Raw genomic sequence first — 12936 nt, forward strand, 5'->3', positions numbered from 1 at the left:
TTCCTTTTGGTTTATATGCAGATGTGTTTCCTTTGGAGACCATTGTCCTTGTATACACCTGCCTTCCATGTGCGCCCCCCATCCAAGGTCTGAGGCGTCTGTGGTCATGGTCTGTGTTATCTGTGGTTATTTAAAACACAAAAATTGAAGAAAAGGCCTTCACAATGTATCGCAATCCAAAAATTAGGATATATTCCAATCAAGCGTATCACGAGTCAAACCAGTGAGGAAATGAGAAGTTATGTACTCACCATAACGTTCCATCTGAGTAGGTGTATTCATTTGTCTGCAACCTGTGGGTTATGGATCCGATATCGGATCCGAACCGGCATGGTTTACCAGCTATGGATCCAAGCTCTCAGCTCCTCCCCTCACCCATAATGCCCTGCTCTACCCTCATGACCTCAGATAGAGTTTGCCAACAGCAAGAACACCCTGAAAAGGGTAACACAACATATGCAGGAAACTGAAAGGCCAGGGGGATAGGAGGGCGGGATGGTTGCAGACAAATGAATACACCTACTCAGATGGAGCGTTATGGTGAGTACATAACTTCTAAATCTGAAGTAGGAGATTCATTTCTATGCAACCTGTGGGACAGAGTCCCCAGCTACCTGAATCTTGGGCGGCCATCATGGAAGGATATTCCGGAGCACCGTGGAGCCAAAGGATGCTCTACCCCTAGATGCAAGATCCAATTTGTAGTGGGAAATAAAAGTATGAGATGAAGCCCACGTGGCTGCTGCACAAATATCATCTAGAGGAATCCTAGCCTTAAAGGCTGCCGATGTAGAGACTGACCGGGTTGAATGGGCATGTACACCCTCCGGTGCGGGCCTTCCCGAAGCTTGATAAGCCAATAAGATACATTGTGAAATCCAGCGAGATAATGAGACTTTAGAAATTGGTTTGCACAAGTTAAATTTAGCAAAAGAAATGAACAACTGGTCGGATTGTCTATGACCAGCCGTCCTGTTTAGATAAAATCTAAGTTGCCTGTGAACATCTAAGGAGTGAAGCTTGTATTCACCTTTGTTTTCATATTTAGGAAAGAAGACAGGGAGGTTAATGGATTGATTAATGTTAGCTTCAGAAGCTACCTTAGGAAGAAAGGACGGGTTGGTCCTGAGGTAAACACGGTCCGGATGAAAGACCAAGTAAGGAGGTTTAGCTGATAATGCTTGAAGCTCTGAAACTCTCTTGGCCGAAGTAATGGCTACTAAGAAGGCGGTCTTGAAAGATAAGAATTTCAGATCTACCGTAGCCGGTTCGAGGCGGTCAAGGCCTGGAGAACTAAGGAAAGGTCCCAAGGAGGAACCGCTTGCTTTACTTTGCTTTGCCTGAGAAGAAAAGTACCTTTAAGGAAAATCTTACACAACTTGGCCGACATCAGTGGATTGGAGTCATGACCAATGTGATAATGGGAAATTGCATAAGTTGTACTTTGACCGTGGAACTGCTGGCACCATCATTAAAAAGAGTGGTTAAGAAATCAAGCACCAAAGGGAGAGGAACTGTGAAGGGGTTTAGGCCTTGCCGCTCCGCCCTACGAGAACCGTTCCACTTGCTGCGGTAGACTTTCCTAGTGGATGGCCTATGAGCTGCCACCAGGATGGCCTTAACAGGGGAGGTAATACCCCGTGTCCTGATCAGGAGTGGAACTGGAGCAGCTAAGCGGTCAGCTTCAGGTTGTCCAGGTTCGGAGGAGATAAGTGGGATGGATGAGATATCAGATCCGGAATGGGATCTAGAATCCAAGGAGGATTCACAGAGTGAGACCTTAGGAAGGGGAACCAGATCTGTCGAGGCCAAAACGGAGCAATGAGAATCATTCTGCACCCCAACCGAGAGGCTTTCTGAAGAACTTGGAGCATCAGAGGCAAGGGGGGATAAGCATAAAGACGACCGGGTGGCCAAGCATGCACCAGAGCGTCTCTTGGGGAACCTCCGGGAGGAGGTATCAGAGCGAAAAAACTGTTGCACTTGGTGTTTGAGGGAGAGGCAAAAAGATCGCAACAAGGAGTTCCCCACCGTGCGAATATGCGTTCCGCTACTTGAGTATTGAGAGACCACTCGTAAGGGGTGAGAATGGTGTGACTGAGTTTGTCCGCCAGGATGTTGGACCGACCCGGAATATGCGTTGCTATGAGAAAGCGGTGGGTGGAGATTGCCCATTCCCAAACTCTCATGGCTTCTCGACAAAGAGGGTAAGACCTGGTTCCTCCTTGCTTGTTGATATACCAGACAACCGACATGTTGTCCAATTGAATCGCAATTGTTCCCAAGGGAAGAAAGGCCTGAAGTGCTAGCAATGCTAAGAGCACAGCTCTCATCTCTAGAACACTGATATGCAGTAAGGTCTCTGAATCGTTCCACGTGCCTTGGACGGTCCGGCCTGCAAAATGCCCCCCCCACCCGAGGCGGGAGGCGTCCATGGTCACCGTGGCGAGAGGGGGAGAAGCACAAAATGGGCGGCCTCCGTGGAGATCTGGAGAGTGAAGCCACCACAGGAGGGACCGCTTGCAAGCCTTGCTGATCGCAATGGGATGATGCATAGGAAGAGCAAGATACGACCACTGGACTAGGAGTGTCCATTGGAGGATGCGCATATTGAACCTGGCGAGAGGAAGAATCGCTATAGCAGCTGCCATGGACCCTAGAGCCCTCAGGACCAACTCCGCGGGAACTGAGCTTGAGTGGAGAATGGCCCGCACCTGGAGTTGCAGATTTTGAACTCTGTCCGCAGTGAGGAAGGCTTTTAATCTCCTTGTGTCTAACCTGGCACCTATAAAATCTATGAACTGCGTGGGTGCTAGGTTGGATTTTTCTGTGTTTACAGTGATGCCCAGACGGGGAGCAAGATGGAGAAAGGAGTCTCGTCCCAATAGTAGTAGATGCCTTGTTGGGGCGGTAAGGAGCCAGTCGTCCAGGTAGGGAAAGACCTGTACCCCCTGAAGCCTCAGGTGGGCGCTACCACTGCTAATACTTTGGTGAACACCCTGGGGCTGTGGTGAGACCAAAGGGAAGGACCCGAACTGGTAGTGACTGGCTCCCAGCCGGAAGCGGAGAAACCTCCTGGAGCGCCTGTCCATTAGTATGTGGTAGTACGCATCCTTGAGGTCTATGGAGCACATCCAGTGATTTTCTCCCAGAAGGGGAGAATAGACTGCAGCGTGACCATTCGAACTTCTCCTTGGGAACTGCCAGGTTCAAGAGTGAAAGGTCTAAAATTGGTCTTAGATCCCCGTCTTTTTGGCACTAAAAGAACCTGGAGTAGAACCCTGATCCGATCTGGTCTGGGGACGGGCTGGATGGCTCTTTTCTTTAGCAGATGGCCAATTTCTGCCAAAGCGGCCTCCCACTGACCGGGTGGAACGTCGGGAGGGACTTCAATTTTGGCAAGTGAAGAAAGGGGATACGGCATCCTCTGGATATGATCTGGAGAACCCAGCGGTCTGATGTTATGGACTCCCATGCCGCCAGGTGCTCCAACGTCCCCGACTGCCTCCAGAGTGGAGCAGTCGGGCAACCCTCAGGGCTGCTGCGGGCCGTTCAGAGAAGGTTCTCTGGACCCGAAGTTCCTGGGAGCCCCTCTGCCCCTAGGGCGTGTCCTCCCTGTCCTCCTCTGCCACGGAAGGACTGGTTGTCCGGAGCAGGCTGGGATTGCTGCGACTTCGGAACCACATCTTCTTCTGACCCTTTTGGTTCCTAGAATAGGGCCTCTGGGGTGCAGAGAAGCGGATTCCATGGCAGACAGTGTCTTCCGTCCTTCTCGCTCTGGGTCAAAGTGTCGCTAACAGTTTTGCCAAAGAGGGCAGAACCATCGAAGGCGTCACAAATGACGCCTTGAAGGGCTCTGAGAAATCGCAATGACGGAGCCAGGCCTGACGTCTAGTAACTAGGCCTGCCCCTGCGGCTGTAGCGGCGCCTTCCGTAGCATGGGAGAGTAGCCGCATAGAGGTATTGGTGACGGACCTGAGAGTGGCCATGCGGGTGGAGTGCAGCACTTTGTCCTCCTCCGACATGGACTCTGGGGGGGATGCAGCGTATTCTTTAATAAGATCGCGCTGCATCCTAATCACGTGTGCCAGATAGTTCAGTGCCCTTACAGAGAAGGTCGCTGAACTAAACATCCGCTTCCCCAAGCGGTCCCATCATCCGAGACTCCTTGCTCGGGGGATGGACCGAGGGACTCTCCTGAGCAAGTTCCCTCTTGGTGGCCGCCGCCGTCAACATGGCATCTACCAGAGGCCCCTTACTCCAATGGGCACGGTCAGCCGGGGACTGAGAATCTGGCCGGGCCTTTTAGGGATTGGCTCCACGGTGTCCGGTTCCTTCCACGCCCTGGTGGTAATGAGGTCCACCAGGGGTCGGCAGGAGGGACACCCAAGAGGCAGATGGGCCCGCTTCAAATGCCTCCAAGAACACGGACTCGACCGAGGAAGACTTGGGGGCAGACCACCCCCCCCCTTATGCGGAGCATTTCCATGATGTCTCCAAATGAGACATCCTCGGGGGGTGACCGTGGGGAGCCTTCCCCTTCCTCCAAATCCGTGTCTTCTGAGAGAGACTCGGGGGAGTCTATGTGCCTCCTTTTGCACGTATGTTTGCGGGGAACATCCTCCGGGGGGCTGTCAGAGGACTCCTCGCAAACAGCAACCTGTTCCAGGGGAACAGCTTGGGGCACAGGAGCAGGCTGTCCCAAGGGCCGGATGGTGGAAGCCTGACCCAGTGCAGAGGGAGCGCGGGACGGAGCCGAAGCAAATGCCGGGGGTCCGGAGACCCTCAACAGGGCCCTCTCCACTACATCAAAAGCCGAAGGGGAGCAGACCTCGACCAAAGGATCCGACAATCGGCTCCCTCGGATCCGAGTGGATCGGAGCGGCGCCGGCGCCGGATCTGAAGGACAGTGCGCTCCGACACAGGCGGCGCCGAAGGAGCACTGATCCCCGGATCCGGCTCGGATCCGGCACTCGAGGGCAGGGTCGGATCCGGTACCAAGTACTATCGGCGCCGACCTACCGGCTCGGCTGCTCGGCTCCAACTGCTCCGAACCCGGGTAGCGGGTCGGAGAAGGAGCAATTGGCTTAAAAAGGGTGAGCTCCCCAGAGGGGAGGCAAGAGCACTCCCATCTGCTTCTGGGCCTGGATGAACCTTCTCATCATCCGGTCCAGATCAGCGTCTGACAGGCTATAAGTTGATCTCGGCGAGGCTACCGAGGTAGGCCTTGAGTGCCTCCTCGATAGCCTCGACAGAGATCGGGTCTCCTCCTCCTCAGGTCCCGGTGAAAACACACTGGAGACCGGAGCTGAGGAGGGAGAACCAACAGACAAGGAGGCGGAGGAGAAGCCGCTTGGCTGGCGGGCGAAACAGAGGTCTCGGCCGCCTCTTATGGTGCTGCCCCTACCGGTCCTTCTTTCAAGCTTCCCTCACCTCCGAACCACTACAGGGAGGTTGAGTGCCAGGAGGAGGAGGGGAGCCGAGAGGAGACAACCGTGAACGGTTACCCCGAAGGAGCGGAGGCCGGAGCCGAGTCCGGTGGCAAAAGACCCGCCAAGACAAGCTTGGACCTCCGCTCCTTCAATGCCCTGGGGTTGAACCCTGCACAAATGGAACATCCAGAAGTGAGGTGTTCAACCCCAAAGCATCTAACACACCGAGTGTGGCCATCAGCCGGGGAAAGCTTATGGCCACACTCGGAGCACTTGGAGAACACATCTTTGGGCTGTTCAGACATCCCAAAAGCAAAGAAGGTTACTTAAACTAGTTTAAAGTAAAGTAACAAAATCACTCAACAGGCCCAAACACACACTACGCTACCAGCGAGGGGAGGGATAAGTAAAAATAAATTTTAAAACACTAAAAGTATGATTAAATAAAAGGGAAACCTACACTTCCACACAACTTTCACACAAAACTTCAAAAATTAGTACTTTAAGAGTAATAAAACTGCACTTAGCTGGAGAGCTTAGAAAACACAATTTGGTCACCATGCGCGGCAAACGAGATCTGAGGTCATGAGGGTAGAGCAGGGCATTATGGGTGAGGGGAGGAGCTGAGAGCTTGGATCCATAGCTGGTAAACCATGCCGGTTCGGATCCGATATCGGATCCATAACCCACAGGTTGCAGACAAATGAATCTCCTACTTCAGATTTAATGTTAGAACTCAATTTATTTACCAAGCACTTTCGGAAGGCTTTGTATCCTTCCTTCCTCAGACAAAACAGGAACGTACAATGTTAAAATCTTTAAATAGGCATATGTTAAACACATGATTAAGCACATAATTAACAATTACTGACGACGTGAAATTGAAACAGTAGATTAAAGTTATAGGTACCTTTTCCAGCCAAATACCCAAATAATACGTGAAAACGTTTTTAAAAACAAGTATTAAAAACCTGCTCCGGTGTATACAATATCTTATTACCCATAAGCTGTTCTAAATAGCTACCTGTACCCTCTTGTAGCTATTAAGCCACATATATTAAAACCTATAAAAAACTATAAAAAATATTAATAATAATTATAATTATTATTAATAGTTATGTTTACATGGTTCCATAAACATCAAGTAAATATACCCCAAGATATACTTATGAAGCCATGCATGCATCCCGATATATAAATGTTAAATATCATTAACCACCCTGGCTCCAATTGTGTGTCCTTGATAATTTTGAGGAACTGTGTAGTATCCTGCAGCCTTGCCCGGACCAAACTCAAAAGTGGTTTAAGATAATGTGTCAGAAAAGCAGACAGGGGTTCAGTTAAGGATCCAATACCCGAAACAATCGGTCTACCCGGAGGGTTGGTTAATGATTTGTGTATTTTGGGTAATAAAGAATTTGCTTTCAAGGGTCCTTAACTGAAAGTTGAGAAACACAACCCTTGGTAATACCTTCCTCACATGCTAGGTTCAAAAATGAATCAATTTATTTTTTAAAATTCGGCGTAGAGTCAATGGGCATGTTCATATAGCATGCTACACTGGAGTCAGGGTGGTTAATGTGCTCATTAGATGTTAAAGCATTATATACCAGCATACCTTACTGGGCTGGTTTACAAGCTCTCCAATATTGGTTGGACAGAGCTGGACTATATACACCAGGGTTCAACACATTACTTATCTGCATGACAGAACATGTACTTTACAAAAATGTCTTCTATTTTCAAGACCAATGCTACTGGCAGCTCCAAGGTACAGCTATGGGGGCTTCTTTTGCTCCTATCTACGCCAATCTGTTCATGGCATTTTTTGAGGAATGTATGATCTATGATGATTCCCATAATATATATTTGGTTGAAATGGACATTTGGCGTAGGTACCTGGATGATTGCTGGATGGTATGGCGTGCGGATGCTGGATATCTGCAGGAATTTGTTAAATATTTAAATGATAACATCTGGGGTATTGAATTCTCTAGCACTTCTGATTTGCAAACCATCAATTTTCTGGATGTGACTATATCTAGGAATCCAGACCATACTTTGACTACCCGAGTGTTTCGCAAGTACCCCCAATATAACACTTTACTTCATGCTACAAGCATGCACCCACGCCATACCATCAGGAATATCCCGGTGTCACAATTTATGCGTATGAAACGTCTTAGTTCCAACAAAACAGATTATGATGTTGCCAGTCTTGATCTTTGTTACAGATTTGTCAACAGAGGGTATAAACTTGAAGACATTAACAATGCATGGACACGATCATCCCACTTGAACAGAAAAACATTGTTGGACTACAAGATTCCATCTCAAGACTCAGGAACTTCTACTATCAGGTTTATTACCACATATGGCAGGAACTATTATGCTGTTAGGGACATCATAAATAAACATTGGAATATTCTTTTGGCCAATGAACAACTCAGATGTTTTTTGGGAGAACAATGCCAATTCTCATATAGGAAAAGGAAAACATTGGGTTCCTTATTTTCACATTATAAACACATTGGAAGTGGAGGAGCTATCCATAAACAACTAACTATAACAGGACATGAGTTGTTGGGTACCTTTCCATGTGGCCATTGTGGGTCCTGCAAACAGATTACCAAGTCCAAGCACTTTTCTAGTCGTAACACCAGTAAAGTTTGAGTGTAAAATATTTGGCAATTGCAGCAGCAACTGGGTTGTCTATTTGGCCTCATGTCATTGTGGGGCATTTTATGTTGGCCAGATCTCCAAGGCCATTAAGAACACGCATAAATGAACATCGAAGTGACATCAAAAACAAAAAGGAAACTAATGCCCTGTATAGACATGTTTCCAAACATCAACAAGCTCAGTTTAGGTTCATGATCATTGACAGAATAGTTGGTGACCGTAGCAATACACTAGGGTGGCACGGCATATTGGATCACAAGGAGAAATACTGGATAATAAGGTTGGGCACACTTTTTTTACTTGGACTCAATGATCATCTTTAACCACTTTTTAAAACATATTTTCTACATCACCATTCATGAGCACCAAGTATGGTACAATTTTCTTTTTTACTTCATATTTCAAAATATTGTACATACATGTTGGTATATCACAGTAAATATATGCCTAATATATATGCATCATTTCAGTAGGGAAGCTTGTGCCTACTGGTGTGCATTTTTTACAATGGAGTTTATATCGATATTTCATGTTTGGACATATTTTGTATATATATAAAAAAATATATATGAGCATTTGTACATTCCTTAATTATATTTACATTATTGCTGTATTCAGCACTTGTAGTTTCTAATGGATGAATTATTTCTAACATTTCATCACATTACAATATATTAGCTTGGTCTCATAGATTTACTATGTTTTGGATTTTCATGTATTATTCATGAGTATTGGCTTATCAGTGTGCTCATTGGTAAGCTAAAAGTATTTATTTACATGTTCAATTGTATTATTTAAGTCTGTTTTTTCCAACACTGAAGGCGGCATATTTTTGCCGAAACCGGTCTGTTATTTTATACAATTAAATCGCTTTATCTACTTATATTTTGGGCTGATTTCATCTGTTACATTTGCTGGCCAACTGTGTTTGTTTAGCTATAGGCACACATTGTGCAAATAGCTATGCCAATTTAGTTATGGCACAATGGAAAAATCAGTACATTCTAGGAACAGAATACAACAGGTATATAGGCTTCAATCATCAATTTGTGGATGAATTGCACATTCTATGGAAAGGGGATGTACAATCATTACAGCAATTTCTACCCTACTTAAATAGTACTAGCAATTCACTATGAAATATTCATGTGAAAAGTTGGAATATCTAGATGTGATGATCAGTATTGATGAAAAAGGTGAATTTACACACAAATATATATAGGAAGGATTGTTATAGCAATGCGTTTCTACACCAAACCAGTTATGCATCCTCAACATATTTTTCCATATGTTATTTATAATCAAAGGTCAAGCCTTAAGAGCATTGAGGCTCGATGATAGAAATGAAGAGTTTAGATCAAATAAAGACAGATTTTATTGAGAGGATACAGAAAGAAGGAAGTAGAAATGGCAAGTGACAGCTAGAATAGCTAGCAAAGGGAAAGGCAAGCCATATTTTTCGCATACAATCCTCCAACAGGAAAAGACGCAAGAAAAGGCAGATGGAGTGAATTCAAGAATGATACATACTATCACTTAGTCAACTGATAGTAAGCAACTTAAGAATATTATTATGAACTGCCATATTTTAAATACAGATAGAAAAAGAGCAGAAACAGTAGGCAATAAACTTACTTTTGTCCGTAAGAATAAGAAATCCCTACAGCGTAGGTTATGTTACCCTACTGGAGGGCTGATAAAGAAAATACTAGTAACGAATGCAGGGACACGTAAATGTAACAGCTGTGCCTTCTGTATTTTTATAGAGGAGTCTTTTATACAGCCAGACACTAGGAAAAAATAAGTTTTTAATGTTTCTGCAGACTGTAACACTAAGAATTTGACTTATTCAGCGTATTGTGAGGTCAGTTATATGTTTTATGTAGGAAAGACAAATAGGCGATTATGTGAGCGTATTACAGATCACTATTACTGTGTCCGTTCAGGGTTACAGTATAGCGCTATAGGTAAACATATTATAGAAAAAGGACAGGAGCATATTTAGTTTTAGAAATGGTTAGTATGAGTAACAGGGAGGGTGACTTGATTAATAAAACAGAACGTAAAGAATTAAGATCAATTTTTTCCTTAGCTTCACATAGAGGCTTAGGACACAATGTATATATGTCTCCATAAAACCTGTTTTAAAAAACAAAGTTGAAAAAGAAGTGAATATTAAGTTCTATGATATATTTATGCAATGTTTAAGTTAAAAATTAAAGGATCCCCCATATATTTTAATTGATTCCTTTTTCTGATTGGCTAATTGATTACTATTGCTAATTACATGTCCTATAAGAATGGCTTGGAGAGATTGTATAACGTGGTATGAAGAAACAATTGATAAGTATGTGAAACTGCTTACTGTTTTTATTACTCTGTTTTTCCATTACAAGTCCACTGAATTTTAGTGCCGTGCTTCTTGTGTTGAAATCTGCCTTCAATTTGAGATTATAGGTTTACTGCCAAAAGGGGGATTGGACTTCGTCCGAATTGGAAACACTGAATGCCCTAGTTCGATATTTGCAAATAACGAAAAAAAAAATTTGCTCAACTCAACAGCAAATGCACGCTAGCATTTGCTCTTGTGAATTCAACATTTTGAATGCAGATCACACTACAGTGGGGATCAGGAAAATGTATCCTTTTGCCCTCAATGTAGTGCGATCTTGGGCTTCGTATACATAAGTAGCAGGGGGGTGTGGGGGGGGCAGCCCAGGTGCAGGGGTGCAAAAACATTCATTGCTCATGACCAGAAGTGTAGTATTTTTAGTAAAGTAGACATTCCTGAGATTTCTACTCGCTCATTAGATTTCCAACATTTCGGTTTGAAAATATGAACACTCTCACAATGCAGGTGCGAGATTTATATATATACACACATACACGGGTCTACCTTGTATCAACGAATGTACATTTAATCGAATTGTACTTAAATGACTGTACTTCGCCGAAAGGTCACTAAACCGAAAGCACGGACTGCCGAAATCCTTTCCCTGTGAAAGGAACCACTTGGCAACCATAGTGAACTTTGCCCTTTCTTCAGTGTAGTGCGATCTTGGAGTTGGTTTACTTACATAGGGGGGTGTGAGGGACAAAGCCCCCACTTTAGTAGGTTTAGTTTTGGTCTGTTTAGATTTTTTTCCCGTGGTGGCTAAGTGGTTCCCTTTACAGGGAAACAATTTTGTCAATCCGTGCTTTTGTTTTACTAAAGTTTCGGAGATGTGGATTGGAGTTTGATAATATACAGGTTGAAATACCCAAGTGGGTCAATTATGCTGGAGTGGGTGATTGTGATGAAGGTCTTGGCGAAGTCCGGTAGGCGAAATGCACAAATTTACCTTTGTTCTCGAAGAAGTCCACCAAGTTTAACAGACATGATCTTCCTTTGACAAAGCCAAAATGGGTGGAGTCATGCATTTGGAGATTTCCTATATCATTATTTATAAGATCCATGATGATTCGCTCCATGGTTTTGCAGACAAGGTTGGTCAAGCTAATATGTCTATAGTTCCCGGGCTCAGTGGATACACCCCCTTTGTGCAAAGGGATGACTGTAGCAGTTTTCCACTCTTCTGGGATAATGCCAGTGCTTAGGCTGTGACTGAAAAGAGTAGCCAGTGGTGTTGCTAATTTCTGTTTTAATCCATGTAGAACACAACCTGGGATGTTACCTGGTCCCATAGAGGCTGTGTTTTTGGCCTTGTACAGGACGCTTTTAAGACCTGTTCCCTTTTAGATGCTAGATAGTGGCCAGGTGGTGGGGATGCTTAAGGGTATATGAGGCAGGGACAGGCAAGTGAAATTTTCATTGAACCTGCCCAGCCAGCTGGTTTGCTATATACGCAGGTTCTGCACATGTAGTATCACTGACTACAAGTTCAGCACAAATCTGAGACTTTGCTTTGAGGTTGAGGTTGCGGATATTACTGAAGAACACCATATGGCTGTCCTTAGTTTGGGAAGCTAATTTGGATTCATGGTTAGCTTTGGAAGACTTCACAAGGAGTCTTATCTGCTTGTTTAAGTTGAGGATCGAGTGTTTCCAGTTTAGAGACCTTCCCTTCCTGCTCTTAGACAACATTTTCTTTTCTCTTATTGTATAGCCAGTTGATGGCAGACAACCTCCAAGCAGGTTTGCTCTTCCTTGAACATCTTACTTTGGTCCCGTCAGGTACAGCCAAGTCAATACAATTGTACAGATGCTTGTATAAAGCATTGGTCTATAACTCAGCAGAGGTGACCTGTGAGGGGAGGGGCTATGAAGCTATTTATGCTGTCCCTTAAAAGGTTGTAATTGACCTTGGAAAAGTTTTTTATTCTAGTTTTAGCTAAGTGGGAGAGGGTCTTGTGCTATAGTTACTTCTAACAAAATAGATTTGTGGTCAGATTTCACCAGGGAAGGCAGACCACTGGGGGTGGTACATCAGTCCTCCATGTTTGTGAGCACCAGATCCAGGATATTTTAACCTCTTTTTGGAGCATCAACCACCTGATGCAGGGCATTGGAGTTAACAAAATCCAGGAACCTTTGGGCAGGTGAGTTAGAACTGGTACAATTTACCCAGTCAATGGAATGGTAATTAAAGCCACCTAAAACCAGGGTGTTCGGTTGAATCTTAACTGACTCAAGTAGATCCACGTAGGCTGAGTGGGTGTCCTGATTCATGGAAGGGGTCCTATGGCTAGCAATGACTTGAAGAGGGGTCTTACCAACAATCAAATGCACCTGAAGTAATTCCGTGGAATCATGGTGCATTACCTACCTAGAGGTGTATTTATTTTTAAAGAATAAAGATACACCACCTCCTGAAGTTCCCAG

At 44.9% G+C, this 12936-nt stretch overlaps 1 protein-coding gene across 1 annotated transcript in view; it reads right to left on the minus strand.

Annotated features, from left to right (window-relative positions):
* ZNF330 (zinc finger protein 330) overlaps positions 1-12936 on the minus strand; it is a 581464-nt gene that overhangs the window by 318793 nt on the left and 249735 nt on the right. The window lies entirely within an intron of this gene.

The sequence above is a fragment of the Protopterus annectens genome, chromosome 2.part1, assembly GCF_019279795.1.
Source record: "Protopterus annectens isolate FY-2018-M chromosome 2.part1, PAN1.0, whole genome shotgun sequence".
NCBI classification, from domain to species: domain Eukaryota; kingdom Metazoa; phylum Chordata; order Ceratodontiformes; family Protopteridae; genus Protopterus; species Protopterus annectens.